Genomic DNA, 18,303 nt, shown 5'->3' on the forward strand with positions numbered 1-18,303 from the left:
GACTCCCAACAAATGCAATTATGATAGTAAAAAATTTAGGGGAAAATTTTGAAAAGAAAAACGAATAGTGTATACATGTTGTTCTTGATTATGTTAAACGAATAGTGTAAAGAATAGGTGTTTATAGTCCAACGATTATGATAATTTCCTTCTAAGCAATAGACCCCGGTTCGACTCCCGGCAAACATAATTACTATAGTAAAAAAATTAAGGGAAAATTTTTGAAAAGTAAAACAAGTAGTGTATACGTGTTGTTCTTGATTGTGTGAAACAATTAGTTTAAAGAAGATGCGTTAGTAGTCAACAGTTTGGATAATTGCATTCCAAGCAAAGGACCTGAGTTCGACTCTCGGTAAATGTAATTACGATATTAAAAATTAAGGGGAATTTTTTTGAAAAGTAAAACGAATAGTGTAAACATTTTGTTCTTGATTATGTGAAACGAATAATGTAAAGAAGAAACGTTTGTAGTCCAATGGTTAGGATAATTACCTTCCAAGCAATAGACCCGAGTTTGACTCCTGGCTAATGTAATTACGATAGTAAAAAATTAAGGGGAAATTTTTGAAAAGTAAAACGAGTTGTGTATTTATGTTGTTCGTTATTATGTGAAACAAATAGTGTAAAAAATAGGCGTTTGTAGTCTAACGATTAGGATAATTTCTTTCCAAGCAATACGCCCGGCTTCTACTCCTGGCAAAAAAAATTAGGATAGTAAAGAATTAAGGGAAAATTTTGAAAAGTAAAATGAGTAATGTGTATTGATCTTGATTATTTGAAACAAATAGTTTTTAAGAAGAGGCATTTGTAGTCCAACGGTTTAGATAATTGCCTTTCATGCAATGGATCGGGGTTTGACTCTCGATAAAGGTAATTACGATATTAAAAAATTAAGTAAAAATTTTTGAAAAGTAAAACGAATAGTGTATACCTTTCGTGCTTAATTATGTGAAATGAAAGTGTTTGTATTCTAACGGTTAGGATAATTGCCTTCCAAGCAATAGACCTGACTTTGACTCCCGACAAATGCGTTTACGATTGTAAAAAATTAAGGGGAAAATTTTGGAAAGTAAAACAAGTCATGTATAGATGTTGTTCTTGATTATGTAAAACAAATAGTTTAAAGAAGAGGTGTTTGTAGTCCAACCATTAAGATAATTGCCTTCAAAGCAATAGACACGGGTTCAACTTGTAGAAAATGTAATTTCGATAGTAAAATTAAGTGGAAAATTTTGATGAAAAGTAAAACAAATAGTTTTAACCTTTTGTACTTGAGTATGTGAAACTAATACTGTAAAGAAAAGGTGTTTTTAGTCCTATTGTTAGGATAATTGCCTTCCAATTAATAGACTCGGGTTTGAGTCCCCGCAAAAGAAATTACGATTGTAAAAAATTAAGGGGAAATTTTAAAAAATATATATACCTTTTTTGCTTGATTATATGAAACAAATAGTGTAAAGAAGAGGTGTTTGTAGTCCAATGGTTAGGATGATTTCCTTCCAACCGATAGACTCGGGTTCAACTTGATGCAAATACAATTACAATAGTAAAAAATTAACGAAAAAATTGGAAAAGTAAAACGATTAGCGAATACTTTTTGTGCTTGATTATGTGAAACAAATACTGTAAAGAAGATGCGTTTGTAGTCCAACTGTTAGGATAAATTCCTTCCAAGCAATAGGCCTGGGTTTAACCTTTGGTAAACGCAATTACGATTGTTAAATGTTATGGGGAAATTTTTGAAAAGTAAAACAAATAGTATATAATTTTTATGCTTGATTATGTGAAACGAATTATGTAAAGAAGAGGCGTTTGTAGTCTAACGGTTAGGATAATTGCCTTCCAAGCCATAGACCCGGCTTTAACTCTCGGCAAACGCGTTTACGATAGTAAAAATTTAAGTTGAAAATTTTGAAAGTAAAACGAGTAGTGTATACATCTTGTTCTTGATTATGTGAAACAAATAGTGTAAAGATGAGGCGTTTGTAGTCCAATGGTTAGGATAATTGCCTTCTAAACAATAGACCTGGGTTCGACTCCTGATAAAAGAAATTTTGATAGTAAAAATTAAGGAAAAACTTTTAAAAATAAACCAAATAGTGTATACCTTTTGTTCTTGATTATGAGAAGCGAATAGTGTAAAGAGGAGGCGTTTGTTGTCTAACCGATACGATAATTGCCTTCCAAGCAATAGACCTAGGTTCAACTCGTTGCAAATGCAATTATAATAGTAAAATAATTAAGGGGTAAATTTTAAAAAGTAAAACGAATAGTGTAAACATTTTTGCTTGAGTATGTGAAATCAATACTGTAAACAAGACGCGTTCGTAATCCTACGGTTAGGATAACTGCCTTCCAAGGAATAGACTTGGGTTTGACTATCGACAAATGCAATTGCAATATGAAAAAGTTAAGGGGAAATTTTTGAAAAGTAAAACGTATAGTGTTTACCTTTCGTGCTTGATTATATGAAACGAATAGTGTAAAGAAGAGGTATTTGTAGTCTAATGGTTAGGCCAATTACCTTACAAGCAACAGTCCTGGGTTTGACTCCCGGTAAATGATTTACGATTGTAAAAAATTAAGGGAAAATTATGAAAAGTAAAACAAGTAATGTATATGTGTTGTTCTTGATTACATGAAACAAATAGTATGAATAACATGCGTTTGTAGTCCAACAGTTAGGATAATTGCCTTGTAAGCAATAGACCTGGGTTCAACTCCCAGCAATCACGATCGTAAAAAATTAAGGGAAAATATTAAAAAATAAAATGAGTAGTGTATATGTGTTGTTCTTTATTATGTGAAACAAATAGTGTAAAGATGAGGCATTTGTAGTCCAATGGTGGGGTAATTTCCTTCCAATCAAAAGTCTCGGGTTCGATTCCCGACAAACGCAATTACGATAGTAAAAAAATTAGGGGGAAAAATATTGAAAAGTAAAACGAGTAGTGTATACATGTTGTTCTTGATTATGTGAAACAAATAGATTAAATAAGAGGCGTTTGTAGTCCAACAATTAGGATTAGTTTCCTTCCAAGCCATAGACCCAAGTTCGACTCCTCGTAAAAACAATTACTATAGTAAAAATATAACGGGAAATGTTTAAAAGTAAAATGAGTAGGTGTAAATGGGTCATTCTCGATAATGTGAAACAAATAGTTTAAAGAAGAGGCATTTGTAGTCCTCCATTCATTAGGATAATTGCCATTCCAAACAGTAGACCTAGGTTTGACTCGCGGAAAATGCAATTTTGATAGTAAAAAATTAGGTGGTAAATTTTGAAAAGTAAAACGAGTAGTGTATATGTGTTGTTCTTGATTATGTGAAACAAATAGTGTAAAGATGAGGCATTTGTAGTCCAACGATTAGGATAATAATTGCCTTCCAATCAAAAGACCCGGGTTCGACTCCCGAAACACAATTACTAGTAAAATGAGTGGTGTATACGTGTTGGTCTTGATTATTAGAAACAAATAGTTTAAATAAGAGCCGTTTGTAGTCCAACAATTAGGATAATTTCCTTCCAAGCAATAGATTCGGGTTCGACTCCCGGTAAACACAATTACTATAGTAAAAGAATTAAGGGGAGTTGTTGAAAAGTAAAATGAGTAGTGTATACATGTTATTATCGGTTATGTGAAACCAAATAATTTAAGGAAGAGGCATTTGTAGTCCAACCATTAGGATAATTGCCACTCCAAACTGTAGTCCTGGGTTCGACTCTCGAAAAATATAATTTCGATAGTAAAAAATAAAGTGGTAAATTTTGAATAGTAAAACGAATAGTTTTTAGCATTTCTGCTTGATTATGTGAAACTAATACTGTAAAAAAGAGGCGTTTGTAATCCTATTGTTAGGATAATTGTCTTGCAAGCAACAAACTCGGGTTTGAGTCCCGGCAAAAAAATTATGATTGTAAAAAAATTAAGTGGAATATTTTGAAGTAAAACAAATAGTATATATATATATATATCTGCTTGATTATGAAACTAATAGTGTAAAGAGGAGTTTTTAGTCCAACGGTTTGGATGATTGCCTTCCAAGCAATAGGCTCTGGTTCGACTTACTGCAAATGCAACTACAATAGTAAAATATTATGGGGAAAATATAGAAAAGTAAAACAATTAGCTATACTTTTTGTTCTTGATTATGTGAAACAAATACTGTAAAGAAGAGCCGTTTGTAGTCCAACTGTTAGGATAATTGCCTTCTAAGTAATAGGCCCTAGTTTGACTTTTGGCAAACGTAATTACGATAGTAAAAATTTAAGGGAAAATTGAAAAGTAAAATGAAAAGTGTATACCTTTCGCGCTTAATTATGTGATTGGAATAGTGTAAAGAAGAGGCGTTTGAAGTCCAACGGTTAGGATAATAACCTTCCAAGCAATAAACCCGAGTTCGACTCCCAACAAATGCGACTACGATAGTAAAAAATTAAGGGGAAAATTTTAAAAAGTAAAAAGAGTAGTGTATACATGTTTTTCTAGATTATGCAAAATGAATAGTGTAAAGAAGAGGCATTTGTAGTCCAGCGATTATGATAATTTCCTTCCAAGCAATAGAGATCCGAGTTCGAGTCCCAGCAAACACAATTACGATAGTAAAAAATTAAGGGGAAAATGTTGAAAAGTAAAATGAACAGTGTATACGTGTTGTACTTGATTATGTGAATCAAATAGTTTAAAGAAGAGGCATTTGTAGTCCAACGGTTTGGATAATTGCCTTTCATGCAATGGACTCGGTTCGACTCTCGATAAATATAATAATTACAATATTAAAAAATTAAGGGAAAATTTTGAAAAGTAAAATGTGTAATGTATACTTGTTGTTCTTGATTATGTGAAAGAAATATTGTGAATAAGAGGCATTTGTAGTCCAATGGTTAGGATAATTGCCTTCCAAGCAATAGACCTGGGTTCGACTCCCACAATTGCAATAATAAAATAATTAAGGGGAAAATTTTAAAAAGTAAAACGAATAGTGTAAACCTTTTGTGCTTGATTATGTGAAATGAAGAATGTAAAGAAGATATGTTTGTAGTCCAATGGTTAGGATAATTACCTTCCAAGCAATAGAACCGGGTTTGACTCCTGGCTAATGTAACTACGATAGTAAAAAATTAAGGGGAAATATTTGAAACGTAAAACGAGTAGTGTATACATGTTGTTCTTGATTATGTGAAACAAATAGTTTGAAGAAGAGATGTTTGTAGTCCAATTGTTAGGATAATTGCCTTCGAATCAATAGACTCGGGCTTGAGTCCGAGCAAATGAATTACGATTGTAAAAAATTAAGGGGAAATTTAAAAAGTAAAACGAATAGTGTATACGTGTTGTTCTTGATTATGTGAAAGAAATAGTGTGAATAAGAGGTGTTTGTAGTCCAACGGTTAGGATAATTGCCTTAAAGCAATAGACCTGGGTTTGACTCATGGCAAACGCATTCAAAATAATAACATAATTAAGGGTAAAATTTTAAAAAGTAAAACGAATAATGTAAACCTTTTGTGCTTGATTATGTGAAATGAATAATGTAAAGAAGTTGCGTTTGTAGTCGAACGGTTAGGATAATTACCTTCCAAGCAATAGACCAAGGTTTGACTCCTGGCTAATGCAATTACGATAGTAAAAGATTAAGCAGAAATTTTTGAAAAGTAAAACGAGTAGTGTATACATGTTGTTCTATATTATGTGAAACGAATAGTGTAAAGAATATGTGTTTCTAGTCTAACGATTAGGTTAATTTCTTTCCAAGCAATACCCTGGGTTTTACTCCCGGCAAAAAAAAAATTATGACAGTAAAAAATTAAGGGAAAAATTTTGAAAAGTAAAACGAGTAGTTTGTACGTGTTGTTCTTGATTGTTTGAAACAAATAGTTTAAAGAAGAGCCCTTTGTAGTCCAATGGTTTGAATAATTACCTTCCTTGAAATGGACCAGGGTTCGACTCTCGGTAAATGTAATTACGATATTAAAATATTAAGGGGAAATTTTTGAAATGTAAAACGAATAGTATTTATCTTTTGCGCTTGATTATGTGAAATGAATTGTGTAGAGAAGAGGCGTTAGTAGTCTAAAAACCTCCTGAAAAACGTTATTACGATAGTAAAAAATTAAAGGGAAAATTTTAAAAAGTAAAACGAGTAGTTATAGGTGTTGTTCTTGATTATGTGAAACAAATAGTGTAAAGAAGAGACGTTTGTAGTCCAACCATTAGGATAATTGCACATTCCAAATAGTAGATCCGGGTTCGACTTGCGGAAAATTCAGTTTCGATAGTAAAAAATTATGTGGTAAATTTTGAAAAGTAAAACGAATAGTTTTTACTGTTTGTGCTTGATTATATGAAACTAATACTGTAAAGAAGAGGCATTTGTAGTCATACTGTTAGGATAATTTCCTTACAAGCAATAAACCCGAGTTTGATTCCCAGCAAAAGAAATTACGATTATAAAAAATTAAGGGGAAATTTTGAAAAATAAAACAAATAGTATATATATACCTTTTATGCTTGATAAAATGAAACAAATAGTGTAAAGAGGAGTTTTTAGTCCAACGGTTAGGATGATTGCCTTCCAAGAAATAGACTCTAGTTCGACTTCCTGCAAATGCAATTACAATAGTAAAATATTAAGTGGAAAATTTGGAAAAGTAAGACGATTAACGTAAATCTTTTATTCTTAATTATGTGAAACGAATATTGTAAAGAAGAGGCATTTGTAGTCAAACTGTTAGGATAAATTCCTTCCAAGCATAGGCCCGAGTTTAACTTCTGGAAAACGCAATCACGATTGCAAAAAGTTCAGGGGAAAATTTTGAAAAGTAAAAAAATAGTATATACCTTTTGTGTTGATTATGTGAAACAAATAGTTTAAGAAAATGGTGTTTTTAGTTCAACGGTTAGGATGATTGCCTTCCAAGCAATAAACCCAGGTTCGACTCACTGCAAATGCAATTACAATAATAAAATATTAAGGGGAGATTTTTGAAATTTAAAACGAATAATGTTAAATAGATTTCTTTCTTTATTTTTTCCTAGCATATTAATCATTAAATAAGGATTTTAATATTAATAAAAGGTAATGGCTGGGCTGGGTGGAATAGCTGAGCCGAAAAAAATACATATTACATATAAAAATGAGTTGAAACGAAAGGAAAATAGAATACATTAATATCACCTGATTCCTTCAATATATGTAGTGTAATCAAATTGATTCCTACCTTAAGCACTGGATCTCATGTCTTAGTTAAGAGGGGTCATGGAAAGAACGTGTTGTTCTTAATTATGTGAAACAAATAGTGCAAAGATGAGGCGTTTGTAGTCCAACAGATAGGATAATTGCCTTCCAAGCAATAAACTCGGGTTTGACTCTCCGCAAACACAATTACAAATATTAAAAAAATAAGGGAAAAGTGTATACATTTCGTGCTCAATTATGTGAAAGGAATAGTGTTAATAAGAGGTGATTGTACTCCAACGGTTAGGATAATTACCTTCCAAGCATTAGCCCAAGGTTTGACTCCCAACAAATGCAACTACGATAGTAAAAAATTAAGGGGAAATTTTTAAAAAGTAAAAACAGTGGTGTATACATGTTTTTCTTGATTATGTAAAATGAATAATGTAAAGAAGAGGCGTTTGTAGTCCAACGATTATGATAATTTCCTTCCAAGCAATAGACTCAGGTTCGACTCCCGGCAAACACAGTTACGATAGTAAAAAATTAAGGGGAAAATTTTTAACAGTAAAATGAGTAGTGTATACGTGTTATTCTTGATTATGTGAAACAAATATCTTAAAGGATATGTATTTGAAGTCCAACGGTTTGGATAATTGCCTTTCTTGCAATGGACTCAGGTTCGACTCTTAATAAATGTAATTAAAATATTAAAAAATTAAGAGGAAATTTTGAAACGTAAAACGAGTAGTGTATACGTGTTGTTCTTGATTATGTGAAAGAAATAGTGTGAAAGAAGGGGCGTTTGTAGTCCAACGGTTGGGGAAAGTTTTAAAAAGTAAAAACGAATAGTATATACATGTTTTTTATTATGTGAACCGAATAGAGTAAAGAAGAGGCATTCGTAGTCCAACGATTAATGATAATTTCCTTCCAAGCTATAGACCCAGGTTGAACTCCCAGCAAACACAATTACGATAGTAAAAAATTATGGAGAAAATTTTGAAAAGTAAAATAAGTAGTGAGTAGTGTATATGTGTTGTTCTTGATTATATGAAACAAATAGTTTAAAGAAGAGGCATTTTTAGTCCAACGGTTTGGATAATCGCCTTCCATGCAATGGACCTGGGTTTGACTCTCGGTAAATGTAATTATGCTATTAAAAAATTATGGGGGAATTTTGAAAAGCAAAACAAATAGTGTATACCTTTCATGCTTGATTATGTGAAACAAATAGTGTAAATAAGAGGTTTTTGTAGTCCAACGGTTAGGATAATTACCTTCCAAGCAATAGACCTGGGTTCGACTCCTGGCTAATGCAATTACGATAGTAAAAAATTAAGGGGAAAATTTTGTAAAGTAAAACAAGTGGTGTATACTTCTTGTTCTTGATTATGTGAAATGAATAGTGTAAAGAAGATGCGTTTGTAATCCAACAATTAGGATAATTTTTTCCAAGCAATAGACCCAAATTCTACTCCCGGCAAAAACAATTAGGATATTATAAAATTAATGGAAATATTTTGAAGTAAAACGATAAGTGTATATGTGTTGTTCTTGATTATGTGAAACAAATAGTGTAAAGAAGAGGCGTTTGTAGTACAACCGTTAGGATAATTACCTTCCAATCAGTTAGCTCGGGTTCAACTAACAGAAAATACTATTTTGATATTAAAAAATTAAGGGGAAATTTTAAAAGTAAAACGAATAATGTATATCTTTCGTGCTTTATTATATAAAATGAATTGTGTAAAGAAAAGGCGTTAGTAGTCTAATGGTTAGGATAATTACCTTCCAAGCAATAGACCCGTGTTCGACTCACAACAAACGTAATTACTATAGTGAAGAATTAATGGGAAATTTTTTAAAAGTAAAATGAGTAGTGTATAGGTGTTGTTCTTGATTATGTGAAACAAATAGTGTATAGAAGAGGCGTTTGTAGTCCAACCGTTAGGATAATTGCCTGCCAAGCAGTTGTCTTGGGTTCGACTCGTGGAAAATGAAATTTCGATAGTAAAAAATTAAGTGGAAAATTTTGAAAAGTAAAATGAATAATTTTACCTTTTGTGCTTCATTATGTGAAAACTAAACTGTAAAGAAGAGGTGTTTGTAGTCCTATTGTTAGGATAATTGCCTTCCAAGAAATAGACTCGGGTTTGAATCTCGCCAAATGAAATTACGATTGTAAAAAATTAAGTGGAAAATTTTGAAAAAATAAAGAAAACAATATGTATATACCTTTTGTGCTTGGTTATATGAAACAAATAGTGTAAAGAATAGGCGTTTGTAGACCAATGGTTAGGATGATTGCCTCCTTCCAAACAAATAGTTTAATGATTAGTGTTATACCTTTTGTGCTTGATTATGTGAAACGAATATTGTAAAGAAGAGACGCTTGTAGTCCAACTGCTAGGATAATTGCCTTGCAAGCAATAGGCACGGGTTTAACTTCTGGCAAATGCAATTACGATTGTAAAAAGTTATGGGGAAATTTTTGGAAAGTAAAACAAATAGTATATAACTTTTGTGCTTGATTATGTGAAACAAATAATGTAAAAAAGAGGCGCTTTTAGTTCAACAGTTAGGATGATTGCATTTCAAGCAATAGACCTGGGTTCGACTGCCGGTAAATGAATTACAATAGTAAAAAAATAAGGGAAATTTTTGAAAAGTGAAATGAGTAGTGTATACACCTTGTTCTAGATTATGTGAAACAAATAGTGTAAAGACTAGTATATACGTGTTGTTCTTGATTATGTCGAACAAATAGTGTAAAGACCTGGGTTCGACTCCCGACAAAAGCAATTTTGAAAGTAAAAAATAAGGGATTTTTTTTAAATAAGGGATTTTTAAAAAAAAGGCCAAATAGTGTATACCTTTTGTGCTTGATTATGATAAGCAAATAGTGTAATGAAGAAGCATTTGTTGTCTAACAGTTATGATAATTGCCTTCCAAGCAATAGACATGGGTTCGACTTACTACAAATGTAATTACAATAGTAAAATAATTAAGAGGAAGATTTTAAAAATTAAAACGAATAGTGTAAACCTTTTGTGCTTGAGTATGAGAAATAAATATTGTAAAGAAGTGGTGTTTGGAATCCAAATGTTAGGATAATTGCGTTCAAAGCAATTGACCCGGGTTTGATTCTTGGCAAACGCAATCACGATAGTACAAAATTAAGGGGAAATTTTGAAAAGTAAAACGAACAATGTTTACCTTTTGTGCTTGATTACGTAAAATGAATAGTGTAAATAATAGGTATTTGTCGTCCAACGGTTAGGCTAATTACCTTTCAAGCAATAGACTCGGGTTCGACTCCCGGTAAATGAATTACGATTGTAAAAAAAGTAAGGGGAAAATTTTGAAAAGTATAACGAGTAGTGTATATGCGTTGTCCTTGATTATGTGAATAAGAGGTGTTTGTAGTCCAACGGTTAGGATAAATGCCTTCCAAGTAATAGACCTGGGTTCGACTCCCAGCAAACGCAAAGACAATAGTAAAAAATTGAGGGGAAAATTTTAAAAAGTAAAACGAGTAGTGTATACGTGTTGTTATTGATTATGTGAAACAAATGCTGTAAAGACGAGGTATTTGTAGTCCAACGATTAGGATAATTGCCTTTTAATCAATATACTCGGGTTCGATTCCCAACAAACGCAATTAGGATTATAAAAAATTAAGGGGAAAATGTTGAAAAGTTAAAACGATTAGTGTATACGTGTTGTTCTTGTTTATGTGAAACAAATAACTTAAATAAAAGGCATTTTTAGTCCTATAATTAGGACAATTTCCTTCAAGGCAAAAAACTATAGTTCGACTCCCGGTAAACACAATTACAATTGTAAAAAAATTAAGGGGGAAATGTTTAAAAGTAAAACGAATAGTGTATACATGTTATACGTGATTATGTGAAACAAATAGTTTTAAGAAGAGGCGTTTGTACTCCAACGGTTAGGATAATTGCCTTCTAAGCAATAGAATCAGGTTCGACTCCGGAAAAACACAATTACGATTGTAAAAAATTAAGGGGAAAATTTTTAAAAGTAAAACGAGTAGTAGTATATAGTTGTTGTTCGTGATTATGTGAAACAAATAGTGTAAACAAAAGGCATTTGTAGTCCAACACTTAAGATAATTGCCTTACAAGCAATAGACTCGAGTTCGACTCCCGTCAAATGAATTACGTTAGTAAAAAATTAAAAGGAAATTTTTTAAAAGTAAAACGAGTTGTGTATACGTGTTTTTATTCATTAAGTGAAACAAATAGTGTCAATAAGAGAGAGGCGTTTGTAGTCCAACGGTTAGGATAATTGCCTTCCAAGTGATCGACCCAGGTTTGACACCCGACAAACACAATCACGATCGTAAAAAATTAGGGGGAGATTTTAAAAAGTAAAACGAGTAGTGTATACATGATGTAATTGCTTACGTGAAACAAATAGTGTAAATATGATGCATTCATAGTCCTACAGTTAGGATAATTTCCTTCCAATCAATAGACTCAGGTTCGACTCCCAGAAAACGTAATTACGATAGTAAAAAATTAAGGGGAAAATGTTGAAAAGTAAAACAGTAGTGTATACATGTTGTTATTTTGATTATGTGAAACAAATAGTGTAAAGAAGAGGTATATTCCAACGATTAGGATAATTGACTTCCAAGTAATAGACCCGGGTTGGACTCCCGACAAATGCAATTACGATAGTAGTACAAATTTAAGGGGAAAATTTTGAAAAGTAAAACAAGATGTGTACATGTTTTGTTATTGATTATGTGAAACAAATAGCGTAAAGAGGAGGTGTTTTTCTTCCAACCACTAGGATATTGCCTTCCAGGCAAGAAACCCGGGTTCGACGGGTGAAAAAGGCAATTTCGATAGTAAAAAAATAAGGGGAAAATTTTGAAAAGTAAAACAAACAGTGTTTACCTTTTGTTCTTGATTACATGAAACAAATAGTGTAAAGAATAGGTATTTGTAGTCCAACGGTTAGGCTAATGACCATTCAAGCAATAGACCCGGGTTCAACTACAGGAAAATGAATTACGATTTTATAAAATTAAGGGGAAAATTTTGAAAAGTAAATTTAGTAACATATATATGTGTTGTTCTTGATTATTTAAAAAATTGTGTGAATAAGAGGCGTTTGTAATCCAACGGTTAGGATAATTACCTTTTAAGCAATAGACCCGGGTTCGACTCTCGGCAAACGCAATGACAATAGTAAAAAATTAAGCAAAAAACTTTAAAAAGTAAAACGAGTAGTGTATACGTGTTGTTCTTGATTATGTGAAACAAATAGTGTGTAAAAATGAGGTGTTTGTAGTCCAACAATTAGGATAATTGCCTTCCGATCAATATACCCGGGTTCGACTCCCGACAAACACAATTACGATGGTAAAAACTTAAGGGGGAAATGTTTAAAAGTAAAACGAGTAGTGTGTACGTGTTATTTGTGATTATGTAAAACAAATAGTTTAAAGAAGAGGCGCTTATAGTCCAACGGTTAGGATAATTGCCTTCTAAGCAATAGTCTCGGGTTCGACCCTGGGAAAACGCAATTGCAATAGTAAAAAATCAAGGAAATTTTTTGAAAAGTAATACGAGTAGTGTATAGGTGTTGTTCTTGATTATGTGAAACAAATAGTGTAAAGAAGAGGTGTTTGTTGTCCAACAATTAGGATAATTGCCTTCCAAGCAATAGAACTGGGTTCGACTCTCGTTAAATGAATTAAGTTAATAAAAAATTAAAAGGAAATTTTTAAAAAGTAAAACGAGTAGTGTATATGTGTTTTTCTTTATTATAAGAAACAAATAGTGTAAATAAGAGGAATTTGTAGTCCAAGGGTTAGGATAATTGCCTTTCAAGCGATAGACTTGGGTTCGACTCCAGATGAACACAATCGCGATCGTAAAAAATTAAGGGGAAAAATTTAAAAAGTAAAACGAGTAGTGTATTACATGTTGGTTTTGATTACCTGAAAAAAAATAGTGTAAAGATGACGCGTTCGTAGTCCTATAGTTAGGATAATTTCCTCTTTCAATCAATAGACTCAGGTTCGTAGTCATACGTAATTACGATAGTAAGAAATTAAGGGGAAAATGTTGAAAAGTAAAATGACTATTGTATATGTGTTGTTCTTGATTAAGTAAAACAAATAGTGTAAACAAAATGTGTAGTCCAACGGTTAGGATAATTGCCCTTCCAAGCAATAGACTCGGGTTCGACTCCCGACAAACACGATTATGCAGTAAAAATTCAAGGGGAAAATTTTGAAAAGTAAAACAAGTAGTGTATAGGTTTTGTTATTGATTATGTGGAACAAAAAGCATAAAGAAGAGGTGTTTGTCTTCCAACCACTAGGACAATTGCCTTCTAGGCAATAAACACGGTTCGACAGGCGAAAAAGGCAATTTCGATAGTAAAAAATTAAGGGGAAATTTTGAAAAGTAAAACAAACAGTTTTACCTTTTGTGTTTGATTATGTGAAACAAATAGTGTAAACAATAGGTATTTTTAGTCCAACGGTTAGGCTAATTACCTTCCAAGCAAAATACTCGGGTTTGACTTCCGGCAAATGAATTACGATTGCAAAAAATTAAGGGGATAATTTTGAAAAGTAGATTGAGTAGTGTACACGTGTTGTTCTCGATTATGTAAAAGAAATAGTATGAATAAGAGTAGTGTACAGGTTTTGTTCTTGACTATGTGAAACAAATAGCGTAAAGAGGAGGTGTTTGTCTTCCGATCACTAGGATAATTGCCTTCTAGTCAATAAACCCGGGTTCGATAGGCGAAAAAGGCAATTTTGATAGTAAAATATTAAGGGAAAATTTTGAAAAGAAAAAAAAACAGTGTTTACCTTGGGAAAATTTTTAAAATTAAAACAGATAGTGTTTACCTTTCGTGCTTGATTACATGAAACAAATAGTGTAAAGAATAGGTATTTATAGTCCAACGGTTATGCTAATTACCTTCCAAGCAAATGAATTACGAATGTCAAAAATTAAGGGGTAAATTTTGAAAAGTAAATTGAGTAATGTATATGTGTTGTTATTGATTATGTAAAAGAAATAGTGTGAATAAGAGGCACTTGTAGTCCAACGGTTAGGATAATTGCCTTCCAAGCAATAGACCCGGGTTCGACTCACGGCAAACGCAATGACAATAGTAAAAAAGTAAGGGGAAATTTTAAAAAGTAGAACGAGTATTGTATATGTATTGTTCTTGATTGATTATGTGAATCAAATAGTGTAAAGACGAGGTGTTTGTAGTCCAACGGTTAGGATAATTGCCTTTCAATCGATATACTCGGGTTCGACTCCCAACAAAGGTAATTATGATGGTAAAAAATTAAGGGGAAAATGTTGGAAAGTGAAACTAGTAGTGTATAAGTGTTGTTCTTGTTTATGTGAAAGAAATAGCTTAAATAAGAGGCGTTTTTAGTACAACAATTAGGATAATTTCCTTCCAAACAAAAGACTCGAGTTCAACTCCTGGTAAACACAATTATGATAGTAAAAATTTAAGGCGAAAATGTTTAAAAGTAAAACAAGTAGTGTATACGTGTTATTCGTTATTATGTGAAACAAATAGTGTCAAAAAGAGGCATTTGTAGTCCAACGCTTAGGATAATTGCCTTCCAAGCAATAAACTCGGGTTTGACTCACGAGAAATGAAAATTACGTTTGTAAGAAATTAAAAGGAATTTTTTTAAAAGTAAAACGAGTAGTGTATACGTGTTGTTCTTGATTACCTGAAACAAATAGTGTAAAGATGATGCGTTCGTAGTACTACAGTTAGGATAATTGCCTTTCAATCAATAGACTCGGGTTCGACTCCCAACAAACGCAATTAGGATAGTAAAAAATTAAGGGGAAAATATTGAAAAGTAAAACGAGTAATGTATACGTGTTGTTATTGATTATGTGAAACAAATAGTGTAAAGAAGAGGTGTAGTCCAACGATTAGTATAATTTCCTTCCAAGAAATAGATTCGGGTTCGACTCCCGGTAAACACAATTACTATAGTTAAAGAATTAAGGGGAGTTGTTGAAAAGTAAAATGAGTAGTGTATACATGTTATTATCGGTTATGTGAAACCAAATAGTTTAAGGAAGAGGCGTTTGTAGTCCAACGGTTAGGATAATTGCCTTCCAAGCAATAGGCCCGGGTTCAACTCCTGGCAAATGCAATTATGATAGTAAAAAATTAAGGGGAAAATTTTGAAAAGTAAAACGAATAGTGCATAGGTGTTGTTCTTGATTATGTGAAACAAATAGTGTAAAGAAGAGACATTTGTAGTCCAACCATTAGGATAATTGCCACTCCAAACTGTAGTCCCGGGTTCGACTCTCGAAAAATATAATTTCGATAGTAAAAAATAAAGTGGTAAATTTTGAATAGTAAAACGAATAGTTTTTACCATTTCTGCTTGATTATGTGAAACTAATACTGTAAAAAAGAGGCGTTTGTAATCCTATTGTTAGGATAATTGTCTTGCAAGCAACAAACTCGGGTTTGAGTCCCGGCAAAAAAATTATGATTGTAAAAAAATTAAGGGGAAAATTTTGAAAAATAAAACAAATAGTATATATATATATATATACCTTTTATGCTTGATAATATATAACAAATAGTGTAAAGAGGAGTTTTTAGTCCAACGGTTTGGATGAGTGCCTTCCAAGCAATAGGCTCTGGTTCGACTTACTGCAAATGCGATTACAATAGTAAAATATTAAGGGGAAAATATAGAAAAGTAAAATAATTAGCTATACTTTTTGTTCTTGATTATGTGAAACAATACTGTAAAGAAGAGCCGTTTGTAGTCCAACTGTTAGGATAATTGCCTTCTAAGTAATAGGCCCTAGTTTGACTTTTGGAAAACGTAATTACGATAGTAAAAATTTAAGGGAAAAATTGAAAAGTAAAATGAAAAGTGTATATCTTTCGCGCTTAATTATGTGATTGGAATAGTGTAAAGAAGAGGCGTTTGAAGTCCAACGGTTAGGATAATAACCTTCCAAGCAATAAACCCGGGTTCGACTCCCAACAAATGCGACTACGATAGTAAAAAATTAAGGGGAAATTTTAAAAAGTAAAAAGAGTAGTGTATACATGTTTTTCTAGATTATGCAAAATGAATAGTGTAAAGAAGAGGCGTTTGTAGTCCAGCGATTATGATAATTTCCTTCCAAGCAATAGAGATCTGAGTTCGACTCCCAGCAAACACAATTACGATAGTAAAAAATTAAGGGGAAAATGTTGAAAAGTAAAATGAGCAGTGTATACGTGTTGTACTTGATTATGTGAATCAAATAGTTTAAAGAAGAGGCATTTGTAGTCCAACGGTTTGGATAATTGCCTTTCATACAATGGACTCGGTTCGACTCTCGATAAATATAATAATTACAATATTAAAAAATTAAGGGAAAATTTTGAAAAGTAAAATGTGTATGTATACTTGTTGTTCTTGATTATGTGAAAGAAATATTGGGAATAAGAGGCATTTGTAGTCCAATGGTTAGGATAATTGCCTTCCAAGCAATAGACCTGGGTTCGACTCCTACAATCGCAATAATAAAATAATTAAGGGGAAAATTTTAAAAAGTAAAACGAATAGTGTAAACCTTTTGTGGTTGATTATGTGAAATGAAGAAAATGTAAAGAAGATATGTTTGTAGTCCAATGGTTAGGATAATTACCTTCCAAGCAATAGAACCGGGTTTGACTCATGGCTAATGTAACTACGATAGTAAAAAATTAAGGGGAAATTTTTGAAAAGTAAAACGAGTAGTGTATACATGTTGTTCTTGATTATGTGAAACAAATAGTTTGAAGAAGAGATGTTTGTAGTCCAATTGTTAGGATAATTGCCTTCGAATCAATAGACTCGGGCTTGAGTCCCAGCAAATGAATTACGATTGTAAAAAATTAAGGGGAAATTTAAAAAGTAAAACGAATAGTGTATACGTGTTGTTCTTGATTATGTGAAAGAAATAGTGTTAATAAGAGGTGTTTGTAGTCCAACGGTTAGGATAATTGCCTTCTAAGCAATAGACCCGGGTTCGACTCATGGCAAACGCATTCAAAATAATAACATTAATTAAGGGTAAAATTTTAAAAAGTAAAACGAATAATGTAAACCTTTTGTGCTTGATTATGTGAAATGAATAAAGTAAAGAAGTTGCGTTTCTAGTCGAACGGTTAGGATAATTACCTTCCAAGCAATAGACCAAGGTTTGACTCCTGGCTAATGCAATTACGATAGTAAAAAATTAAGCGGAAATTTTTGAAAAGTAAAACGAGTAGTGTATACATGTTGTTCTATATTATGTGAAACGAATAGTGTAAAGAATATGTGTTTCTAGTGTAACTATTAGGTTAATTTCTTTCCAAGCAATACCCCGGGTTTTACTCCCGGCAAAAAAAATTATGACAGTAAAAAATTAAGGGAAAAATTTTGAAAAGTAAAACGAGTAGTTTGTACGTGTTGTTCTTGATTGTTTGAAACAAATAGTTTAAATAAGAGCCCTTTGTAGTCCAACGGTTTGGATAATTACCTTTCTTGAAATGGACCAGGGTTCGACTCTCGGTAAATGTAATTACGATATTAAAATATTAAGGGGAAATTTTTGAAATGTAAAATGAATAGTATTTATCTTTTGTGCTTGATTATGTGAAATGAATTGTGTAGAGAAGAGGCGTTAGTAGTCTAAAAACCTCCCGAAACACGTTATTACGATAGTAAAAAATTAAAGGGAAAATTTTAAAAAGTAAAACGAGTAGTTATAGGTGTTGTTCTTGATTATGTGAAACAAATAGTGTAAAGAAGAGACGTTTGTAGTCCAACCATTAGGATAATTGCACATTCCAAATAGTAGATCCGGGTTCGACTTGCGGAAAATTCAATTTCGATAGTAAAAAATTATGTGGTAAATTTTGAAAAGGAAAACGAATAGTTTTACCATTTGTGCTTGATTATGTGAAACTAATACTGTAAAGAAGAGGCGTTTGTAGTCATACTGTTAGGATAATTTCCTTACAAGCAATAAACCCGGGTTTGAGTCCCAGCAAAAGAAATTACGATTATAAAAAATTAAGGGGAAATTTTGAAAAAT

At 32.1% G+C, this 18,303-nt stretch overlaps 2 non-coding genes across 2 annotated transcripts; both read left to right on the forward strand.

Moving 5' to 3' along the window:
* Window positions 1-14,272: 14,272 nt before the first annotated feature.
* On the forward strand, window positions 14,273-14,344 carry TRNAG-UCC. The gene has a single exon. It is a non-coding gene; the product is annotated as a tRNA-Gly (tRNA).
* A 961-nt stretch (window positions 14,345-15,305) lies between these two features.
* Window positions 15,306-15,377, forward strand: TRNAG-UCC. Its single transcript has one exon. It is a non-coding gene; the product is annotated as a tRNA-Gly (tRNA).
* Window positions 15,378-18,303: the final 2,926 nt, after the last annotated feature.

This window comes from Hibiscus syriacus, unplaced genomic scaffold (assembly GCF_006381635.1).
Source record: "Hibiscus syriacus cultivar Baekdansim isolate YM2019G1 unplaced genomic scaffold, ASM638163v2 tig00014949_pilon, whole genome shotgun sequence".
Classification (NCBI taxonomy): domain Eukaryota; kingdom Viridiplantae; phylum Streptophyta; class Magnoliopsida; order Malvales; family Malvaceae; genus Hibiscus; species Hibiscus syriacus.